This window comes from Sciurus carolinensis, chromosome 1 (assembly GCF_902686445.1).
Source record: "Sciurus carolinensis chromosome 1, mSciCar1.2, whole genome shotgun sequence".
Taxonomy (NCBI): domain Eukaryota; kingdom Metazoa; phylum Chordata; class Mammalia; order Rodentia; family Sciuridae; genus Sciurus; species Sciurus carolinensis.
In genome coordinates, this window is record NC_062213.1 from 55,229,790 (window position 1) to 55,239,706 (window position 9,917).

Consider the following 9,917-nt stretch of genomic DNA (forward strand, 5'->3'; position numbering starts at 1 on the left):
ATCCTTAGTACCACATAAAATAAATAAAGTCATTCTGCCCATATACAACTACAAAAAATTTTTTTAAATGTATTGAGGTGAAATTCGTATAAAATTATGCATATAAAATGAATGATTCCATGGCATTTAGTATATTCTCAATATTATACAATTACCCTCTCTAAGAATCCAGGATATTTTCATCACCCCAAAAGGAAACCCCATACTCATTACATAGTTATTTCCAATTTTCCCTTTCTCAGCTCCTGGTAACCACCATTCTATTCTCTGTATGGATTTATCTATTCTGGATATTTCACATAAATGGAATCATGAGATATGACAGTCTATGTTGCACTTCTCTCACTTTGTGTACTGGTACTTCATTACTTTTAATTACTTTTAATGAATAATATTTCATTGTATGGATATACCATACTGTGTTTATTCATTCATCTGAAGATAACCATTTAGGGTTTTTCTGCCTTTGGGCTATGGTGAAAAGTGCTACTTTGAACATGTGGGTAAATTGATATTTTGAATACCTAATTTCATAAATACTTTGGATATAGTCCTAGGAGAAGGAGAAGAATTGCTGGTTGTAAGATAATTCTGTGTTACATATTTGAGGAATTACCAAACTGTGGTTCAGGTAAGTATGCCATTTTACATTCCTACCTGAATATACAAGGGCTATAATTTCTCCACATATCCACTCTTGTTTTGTTCCTTTTATTAATTATTATTATAGCCATTATAATAAGAGTGAAGTGGTATATCATTATTATTCCAACTTATGCTTTCCTAATAGCTAATGATGTAGGGCATATTTTTATGTACATGTAGCCAATTTGTATATATTGTCTGAAGAAACATCTTTTCAAATCCTTTTCCCATTTCTAAATTATTTTTGTTATTGAGTTATACAACTTCTTTCTATATTGTGGATATTTGACTCTTAATAGATACATGATTTGTAAATATCATCTCCATTCTAGAGGTGTCTCTTTAATTTCTTGGTAGTATACTTTGACCTTATCAATTTTTCTACTTCTTTGATGATCTTCTGTCTAGTTGTGAAAGCTATTATTGAAAGTGAACTATTAAAGTCTCCTAAAATTACTGTTGAATTGTCTGAATTGTCTTCTTTCAATTCTCTCAGATTTTTTTTTTTTTGTCTTTTTTTAGGTGTATGCATGTTAATAATTCTTAGGTCTTCTTAATGGACTGACCCTCCCCATACACACACTTTACTATTGTTATTATCATATAATGTTCTCCATTGACTCCAGTAACACTTTTGCATTCAAATGTGTTTTGTCCATGTAGCCACTGCCACTCTCTTTTGTTGCCATTTGTGTGGAATATCTTCTCATTCTTTTATTTGCAACTTATTTGTAACTTTGAATCTAAAATGAGTCTCTCATAGCTGTATAATTGGATTGTTTTTAAATCCATTTTGCCATTTAGTAGGAGAATTTATTCCACTTAAAATTTAGTGTAATGCATTTTGCAATTTGTTTGCATGTGTCTTACACATTTTTTGATCTCTAATTACTCCATTATTTCCTTCTTTAATGTTAAAAGATATTTTCTAGCATACATGTAAATTCCCTTGTCATTTTCTTTACTATATTTTTAGTTATTTTCCCAGTGGTTGCCCTGGCAATTAAAATTAACCTCAACTTAAAACAATTTAGCTCAGATTAATATGAATTTAATATCAGTATGTCAAATCTTTGCTTCTATATAATTTCATTCTCTCCTCTCCCCCACACTCTGTTGTTACAAATGATATCTTTCCATATTATAGGTGTGTCATCACAGATTTATAAATATTACTTTATATTGTCTTTAAGTCAGAAAGAAATAAAAGGAGGAGTTATAAACAGAAAAAGCATATTTACACTGTCTTTTATATTTACTCCTATAATTACTTTACCAGAGATCCTTATTTCTTCTCATGACTTTTTGTTACTAACTAGGGTCCTGCTTTTTTCAGCCTGAAGGACTTTAGCAATTGTGGAAGATAGTTTTGCTAGCAATAAACTGAGTTTTTGTTTATCTAGAAATACCTTATTTTAAAGGATACTTTTGCCAGGTACAGAATTATTGGTTGACATTCTTTCCTTTAAGCACTTTGAATTCATCACCCCACTTCCTTTGGATTGCTATGGTTTCTGATGAGAAATCAGCTGTTAATCTTGCTGAGACTTTTAATAAGATCAGTCATTTTTCATTCGCTCTCAAGTCTTTGTCTTTGGAGAACTTGATGATATGGTGGAGCTCTTTGAGTTTATCCTACTTGGAGTTCATTGTGATTTTTGGATGTGTAGATAATATTTTTTATCAATGCTAGTTTTCTGCCATTTTTTCAAAAAAAAAAATTGGGAAGTGGCGAGATTTTCTCTCACTTCCTCTACTCTTCTGGGATTAGCATTATGTGTACTAAAGTGTCCCATGGTTCTCTAAGACTCTATTAATTCTTTGCTTTGCTTTCTTTTCCTTTTGCTTCTAAGATGGCATAATCTTAAATCAACCTTTCTTTAAGACCTTGATTTTTTTAACTGTTCAAATCTACTTTTGACTTCTCTGTTAATTTTTTTTTAAAATTTCAGTTATTATCTTTTTCAGCTCCAGAATTTCTACTTGATTCTTTTAAAAATAAAAACTTCTTTTTATTGATATTCTCTACTTGGAAAGGTATCATTCTGAAACTTGTAGTTGTTTTTAGATGATTCCTTTAGGTGTTTGAATTTATTTCAAATAGTTTATTTAAGCATCATTTTCTAGTAAGTTCCATGTCTGAGTCTCCTCAGGGATAGTTTCTACTAATTTCTTCCACCACTTCCCCCAATGTTTGTGTTACACTTTCTTTTCTTTGCATGTCTCATAATTTTTAATGAAAACTGGACATTTTGTGAGATTGATTCCCAAGACCAGAGACCCTGCATCTTATAGAAGAAAAAGTAGGTCCAAATCTTCAACTTGTTGGCTTAGGATCAGACTTCCTTAACAGGACTCCCATAGCACAAGAAATAAAAGCAAGAATCAACAACTGGGATAGATTCAAACTTAAAAGCTTTCTCTCAGCAAAGGAAACTATCAGAAATGTGAAGAGAGAGCCTACAGAGTGGGAGAATATTTTTGCCAACCATACCTCAGATAGAGCGCTAATTTCCAGAATCTATAAAGAACTCAAAAAACTCTACACGAAGAATACAAATAATCTAATCAACAAATGGGCTAAGGAAATGAACAGACACTTCACAGAAGAAGATGTACAAGTAATCAACAGATATATGAAAAAATGTTCAACATCCCTAGCAATAAGAGAAATGCAAATCAAAACTACCCTAAGATTTCATCTCACCCCAATTAGAATGGCGATTATCAAGAATACAAGCAACAATAGGTGTTGGCGAGGATGTGGTGAAAAAGGAACACTCATACATTGCTGGTGGAGTTGCAAATTAGTGCAACCACTCTGGAAAGCAGTGTGGAGATTCCTCAGAAAGCTTGGAATGGAAACACCATTTGACCCAGCTATCCTACTCCTTGGCCTATACCCAAAGGACTTAAAATCAGCATACTACAGAGATACAGCCACATCAATGTTCATTGCTGCTCAATTCACCATAGCCAGATTGTGGAACCAATCTAGATGCCCTTCAGTTGATGAATGGATAAAGAAACTGTGGCATATTTATACAATGGAATATTACTCCGCAATGAAGAATGATAAAATTATGGCATTTGTAGGCAAATGGTCGAAATTGGAGAATATCATGCTAAGTGAGATAAGCCAATCTCAAAAAACTAAAGGACGAATGATCTCGCTGATAAGCGGATGAGGACATATAATGGGGGGTGGGAGGGGTTAGCATTAGGTTTAGGGTTAGGTATAGAGTTAGGCTAAGGAGAGCGGTAAGAATGAAGGAAAGAAGGACTGTATAGAGGGAAAAGAGGGGTGGGAGGGGTGGGGGGGAAGGGAAAAAAAATAAACATCATTACCCTATGTAAACGTAAAAAAAATAAAAATAAAAAAAATAAAAAAAGAAAACTGGACATTTTGAATACGGTAGTGTGACAACTCTGGAAACCAAATTGTATTTCTCCAGATGGTTTGTTGTTGCTGCAGCTCACTTTAGTTATTGTTGTTTATTAATTTAATGACTTTTAGGAACAACTTCTGTAGCATCTTTGTTTTTTGTCATTTGTGGCTGCTAAAGTCTCTGTTCTGTTAGATCAGTAGTCAGATAATAATCAAGTGAAGATTTCCTTAAATGCCCGGATCCAAAAATATTAGCAGATTTTTACCAGGAAACTCTGCATGTGTATTGGGAGCTGCCTTTTACATTCAGCCAGGCAATTTACAATTCTTCCTTAGCCTTTACTTCCTTCTCCTGCAGAACCTCAAGGTCAGCCAGAGGTCAGAGCATAGGGCCTTATCAGGTCATTCCTAAGCAAGCATACCATTTCAGATTCTCAGGAACATGTGTGAACTTTACAAAGCTTTTATGGAGATCTCATTTCCCAGACTTTCCTCCCAAACTTTTTGGTCTGTGCCAATTATTATCTATCACTTCAGGAAGTACCAACTAAAATATTATCTTATGCTTTTGACAAATGCCTCCCTCCCTCCCAGTAGCTTTTAAACTGGATCAGTTCCAAATCAAGCAAAATAAAGATAAGCCTTTTGAGCTGTTTCTTCATGGAGCCACCAGATAAGTTTTTAAAAGAAAATAATTATAATTATTTTTTAAATAAGGTCCATTTTGTCCCTCCTCTGTTTTGTTCCAGAAATGCAGATATTCTCTTTAGGGCTTCCTTGGAGTTGAAGTATGAGTTAAGTTAAAATGCCACAAAGCTATCATTACTGAGGTTCAGATTCTTTAAATAAACATCCCCTGGTGACTGTAAGACTTTAATTACTTTCCAGAGTTCTAAAAAGTTGATTCTGATAGTTTTGCCAGTCTTTTCTTTGTTTTTATGAAAAAGCAGAATATTGGAGTCCCATGCTCCACCATTTTACTGACATCATTCCTCTCTGTAATTTTTTGGTTACTTTTTGATATGATAATGATTCTGTAATACCATTTTCTATTGAAAAAGTAGAAAGGTAATCCAGTTTTTCCTTCAACATATTTGACTTTTTGTTGTTGTTGTTGTTACCAGGGATTAAACTCAGGGGCAGAAATAACTAGCCAGGTGCAGTGATGCATGCCTGTAATCCCAGAGGCTCAGAAGTCTGAGGCAGGAGGATTGCGAGTTCAAACCCAGCCTCAGCAAAAATGAAGTGTTAAGCAACTCAGTGAGACCCTGTCTCTAAATACAAAATAGGGCTGGGTATGTGACTTAGTGGTCAAGTGCCCCTGATTTCAATCCCCAGTAACCCCTCCCGCAAAAAAAAAAAAAAAAAAAAAAAAAAAAAAAAAAAAAAAAAATTACTGACGATTTAAAAGTATTTCTAATAGCTGATGAACAATACCATGCTTACAACCTCCTCCAGTCCTGTTCAGGCAAAACTTCTTGATGAAGCCAGCCCTGGAAGAACTCCAACAATTTGATCATAGTTGATAAGGCACCGGCAGCTAGGATCTCAGCAGCTAGTTAGGCTTGGTCAAAGTCTTTCACTATCCCCTGCCCCTTACTCCTGCCCTCACTCGGCAGGTCCTGGGGTTAAAAGACAAGACCTCTGGAAACTTGGGTCCTAGTGACTGTGTGAAGAGTACAGCACAGTCTTAGTTTCACAGCCTTCTCCAAGGATCAAAGATAAGATCCAAATGCTCCCAGATAACTACCAAAGACAAGTTGTCACAGGAGGCCAGGTAGATTGGAAGGTAGGGCTGACAGCCTCTCAGCTCCACCCACAACACTGAGAGTACTAGCAGGTCATATACAAAATAGGTTTGAAAATGAATATACAAGCAACCCAAATGCTCATCAATTGATGACTGTATAAACAAAATACATCAAATCCATACTATGAAATATTATTCAGCAATAAAAAGAAATAAAATTCTGATACATGCTACCACATGGGTAATCTTGAAATCATTATGCTATGTGAAAGAAGTTAGTCACAAAAAAAACATGTACTATATGACACCATTTATATGAAGTGTCCAGAGTGGGAACCCCTATAGAAACTGGAAGTAAACTAGAGATCATCTGGATTTCAGAACCTGGAGGCAAGAAGGAGGGGAGACTACAAATGGGTCCAGGTTATGGGGAGGAAGGATGGGGTTTGATAAAAATGTACTAAATTTAGATTATGGTGAATATGCTAAACCAAAATAAAAGCACTCAATTAGAGTTTAAAGAGGTGCATTAAATTAGGAACATTTGAGGGGCATCCCAAGCTAAGGCAGTAATCCTGCCTCAGGCCCATCCCAGAGCTGCTGCTGCTTCTCCTTTTCCCTCCAGGATGGCATGCAGCCTGGGAAGGGGTCCTGCAAGTGACAGGCCCTGTAGTTTCAACCCCATTAGCTCCTTGGAAATTCCTTTAGATATGCCCCAAGCACCCTACCTCCCCTTTCCTTCTCTTCTTTCTTTCTTTCAGTGGTTTATTTCAGGATTCTCAAACTTTTTTTAAAAAGTAATGTCAAGCTAAGGGTGTAGCTCAGTGGTAGAGCATTTACCTGGCATTTGTGAGACTCTGGGTTCAAACCCCATCACTGCAAAAATAAATAAATAAAAATAAAAAACAACATCGACAGATACATACTCTGTTAAATTAACCATGCCCCCTCATAATTTGAATCTGAAACATCCCCCAGTGGTTCCTGTGTTGAAGACTTGGTCCCCAACTAGTGGGGCTATTGGGAAGTATTGGAAACTCTAGATGAGACCTGGTTGGAAGAGGTGGGTCACAGGAGATGTGTCTTTGGAGGTTGTATTTTGTTCTGCTCTCTCCTCTGTCTCCCCCCACGCCCCCACTTTCTGTCTGCCATGAGGTGAGAGCTTTGCTCTGCTCTGCCATGCCCTCTTCATCTGGATGAGGCAGAGGCCTCACCTCGGGCCCAGAAACAATGGAACCAAGTGACCAAGGACTGAAACTTCCATGAGCCAAAATAAATCTCTCTTCAAGTTTATTTCTCTCAGGTGTTTTGTCCCAGTGAGGAAAAGTTGACTAACTCACCATCTTCACTGGGTGGGAGCAAGCTCACAGGTTGAACTGTGGAAAGGGGGACAGAAGAAGGGACATGAAAGGAGAAGTGACATTTATAACGTGTTGACACAGGAGCTCCTTGATTTAAAACAATCCAAATCAATCAAACCATTTTTTTGCTTTTCAATTCTTTTACTATAGATCCTAAGAGTGACAGTAATATGGAGGGCAACAGAAAATCAGTGTTGACCTCAGAAGCAATCAATTCGACAGACTCCTTGGTGATCCTATCTGAGGGATGCCTCTGCTCCTAGAACTCCCCTCAACCCCACCTGTAGCTCAAATGTCCCTTTTGAACATGAACATACACTTCTGGTTTTCCATGGTCACAGTCAGCATTGTGCCATACCCTTCTTTGAACCATTTTGCTTTAGTTAGCTTTCAGTCGAGTCATGGAAACTTACAGAACTAGAACATTCGGATCACTCTGGTGAATTCACATTCTGAAGGGAGGAGCAGAGTTGGTCACTTACCAGTTCTGTCATCAGTATCACCATTATTTATGTAGAGAGTCTGACGCTGGGGTTGGGCAAGACATTACAAGAGTTTTTGTTTATTTGATTTGGTTTTGGGGTTTGTTGTTGTTGTTGTTGTTGTTTGTCAAGGAACTCACCACCCAAAAGGATATTGAGCTGTAACAAAACCTGCCAGCTGATCTCCGAGTCTGCTTCACCTTCATCCTGGGCAGATTCTATTTCCAAGACTGGTTTATAGTTAGGGGTGATTATTTCACTGAGGGCAGTAGAACATGGGCTGAAATGATGTGTGTCCTCTCTAGGTCTATCCCCCGCCAGATCCACTATATTCTTTTCTCTTTTCATCCAGCTGGAAAGGAAGTAACTTCTAGGGAAGCATGAGCTGTAAGTTAAACATATCAGAGCCAAAGTGGAAAAAGGGCTGAGATTATACATGGACCTGAGAAGAATGCCCACACTGCATTGTTAACACAAGGGAACTTTTGTTGCATTGGACACTGCTGTTTGGTAGTTTGTATCTAAGGATGGCCTGTAGTTGTCTGCTTTTTTCATCACTATCACAAAATACCCGAGGCAGTCTGACTTTGTTTTTAAAAGAAGTTTATTTAGTTCACCTTCTTTTGAGGAGGCTAAAGTCTTAATAAGGGTCCCATGATGAATGATGGAAGTGAACATGGGAAAAGGATCACATATTTCTCTTTCCCCTGCTCCCCACTAAGTAGTGGGGGTTGAACCCAGGGCCTCACATGCTAGGTCAGTGTGCTCTACCTCTGAGATACATCTGCAGCCCCCAAGGATCACATTTTGAAACACAAGAAGCCAGGAAAGCTAGAATCCCTTAATCCCTTCCTAGGGAGCACTCCCAATAGTATAAAGACCTCCCACTAGGTCTCACCTTCTAAAGGTCTTATCACCTCCCCATACCCTAGAGACCAAGCTTCCATTCCATGAAACTTCGGTGACCATTAAATTCGTATCCAAACATAGCACACCCTAACTAGCACAAATGAATTTTAAATGAGCCTAACCATATTAAAATCCATTACTATGTTACAAATTACCCCAAACAACATACACTTATTATCTCACATTTTCTGTGGGTCTGGGATTCAGGTCTGACTTCCCTATCTCCAGTTCACTGTAATCAAGGTGTCCACTGGGGCTGTACCCATCTCAAGGCTGGGCTGCTGGGGAATTCACTGCCTGGTTCATGCCCCTGGCCATTGGCAGCACTTAGTTCTTTGACAGACATTGCTTTGAGGTCCTTGGATCCTGACTGGCTGTTATAAGCTGAAGACATGGATTCCTCCCCATCAGTTTCTCTCCACAGAGCAGCTGACCACACAGCAGCTGGCTGCCCTGGACAGATGAATGAAGAGATAGGGAGGAGGCTCAAGACAGCCTCCTCTTTACATCCTAGACACAGAAGTAACATCCCATCACCTTGGCCATGTTATGTTGCTAGAAGCAGTTGGCAAGGTGTCCCTTTGCTCAAAAAGATGGTACCCCACTCAGTGGCACACGTATCAAGAGGTGGGAAGTACTGAGGCCATTTTAGAAGCTGCCCACCACAGTGACCTTATGTGATTCTTTACTCCTGAAGCTATGTGGGGAAATTCAACTTTTAAAATGCTCTAAAACTACACTGTCCAATATGGTGGCTATTAAAATTGAATTAAAAGTTTGATTTCTTAGGCACATAGCCACATTTCAAGTGCTCAGGTGCCTAGGGTCTACTAGATAGTGCAGATAGAAAACATTTCCATCATTCCAGACTATTCTATTTCAAGAAGAAAACAAGTGAATAAATAGATAAACAGATCCTTTCTTGAAAAAGCAAAGCCTTCCCCAGAATTGTGAAGCAACAAACATTTGTTTTCTGAAGCAACCAGACTCTTTTCTGCCTGCATTGTTACTCATATTGTTTTTCTGTGTCCTTTCTAATCTCAACCCTTCCTGAAAACCTAATTTAAAGAAAGCAGATATTCACACTAAGGTATAAATAAGGTGTGCGTGTGTGTGTGTGTGTGTGTGTGTGTGTGTGTGTGTGTGTGTTGGGAGTGCGGGAAGGGTGGGCACTGGGGATTGAACCCAGGGGAACTTTACCACAGAGCTACATCCCCAGCCCTTTTAACTTTTTATTTAAAAGGGTCTTGCTAAGGTGCCAAGAATGGCCTTAAAGTTGATATCCTCTTGCTTCAGCCTCCAGAGTAGTTGGGAATACAGATGGGTGCCACTGAGCCCAGTTAAATGATTCTTTTAATATCATTTTTTTCTCATGGGTATTT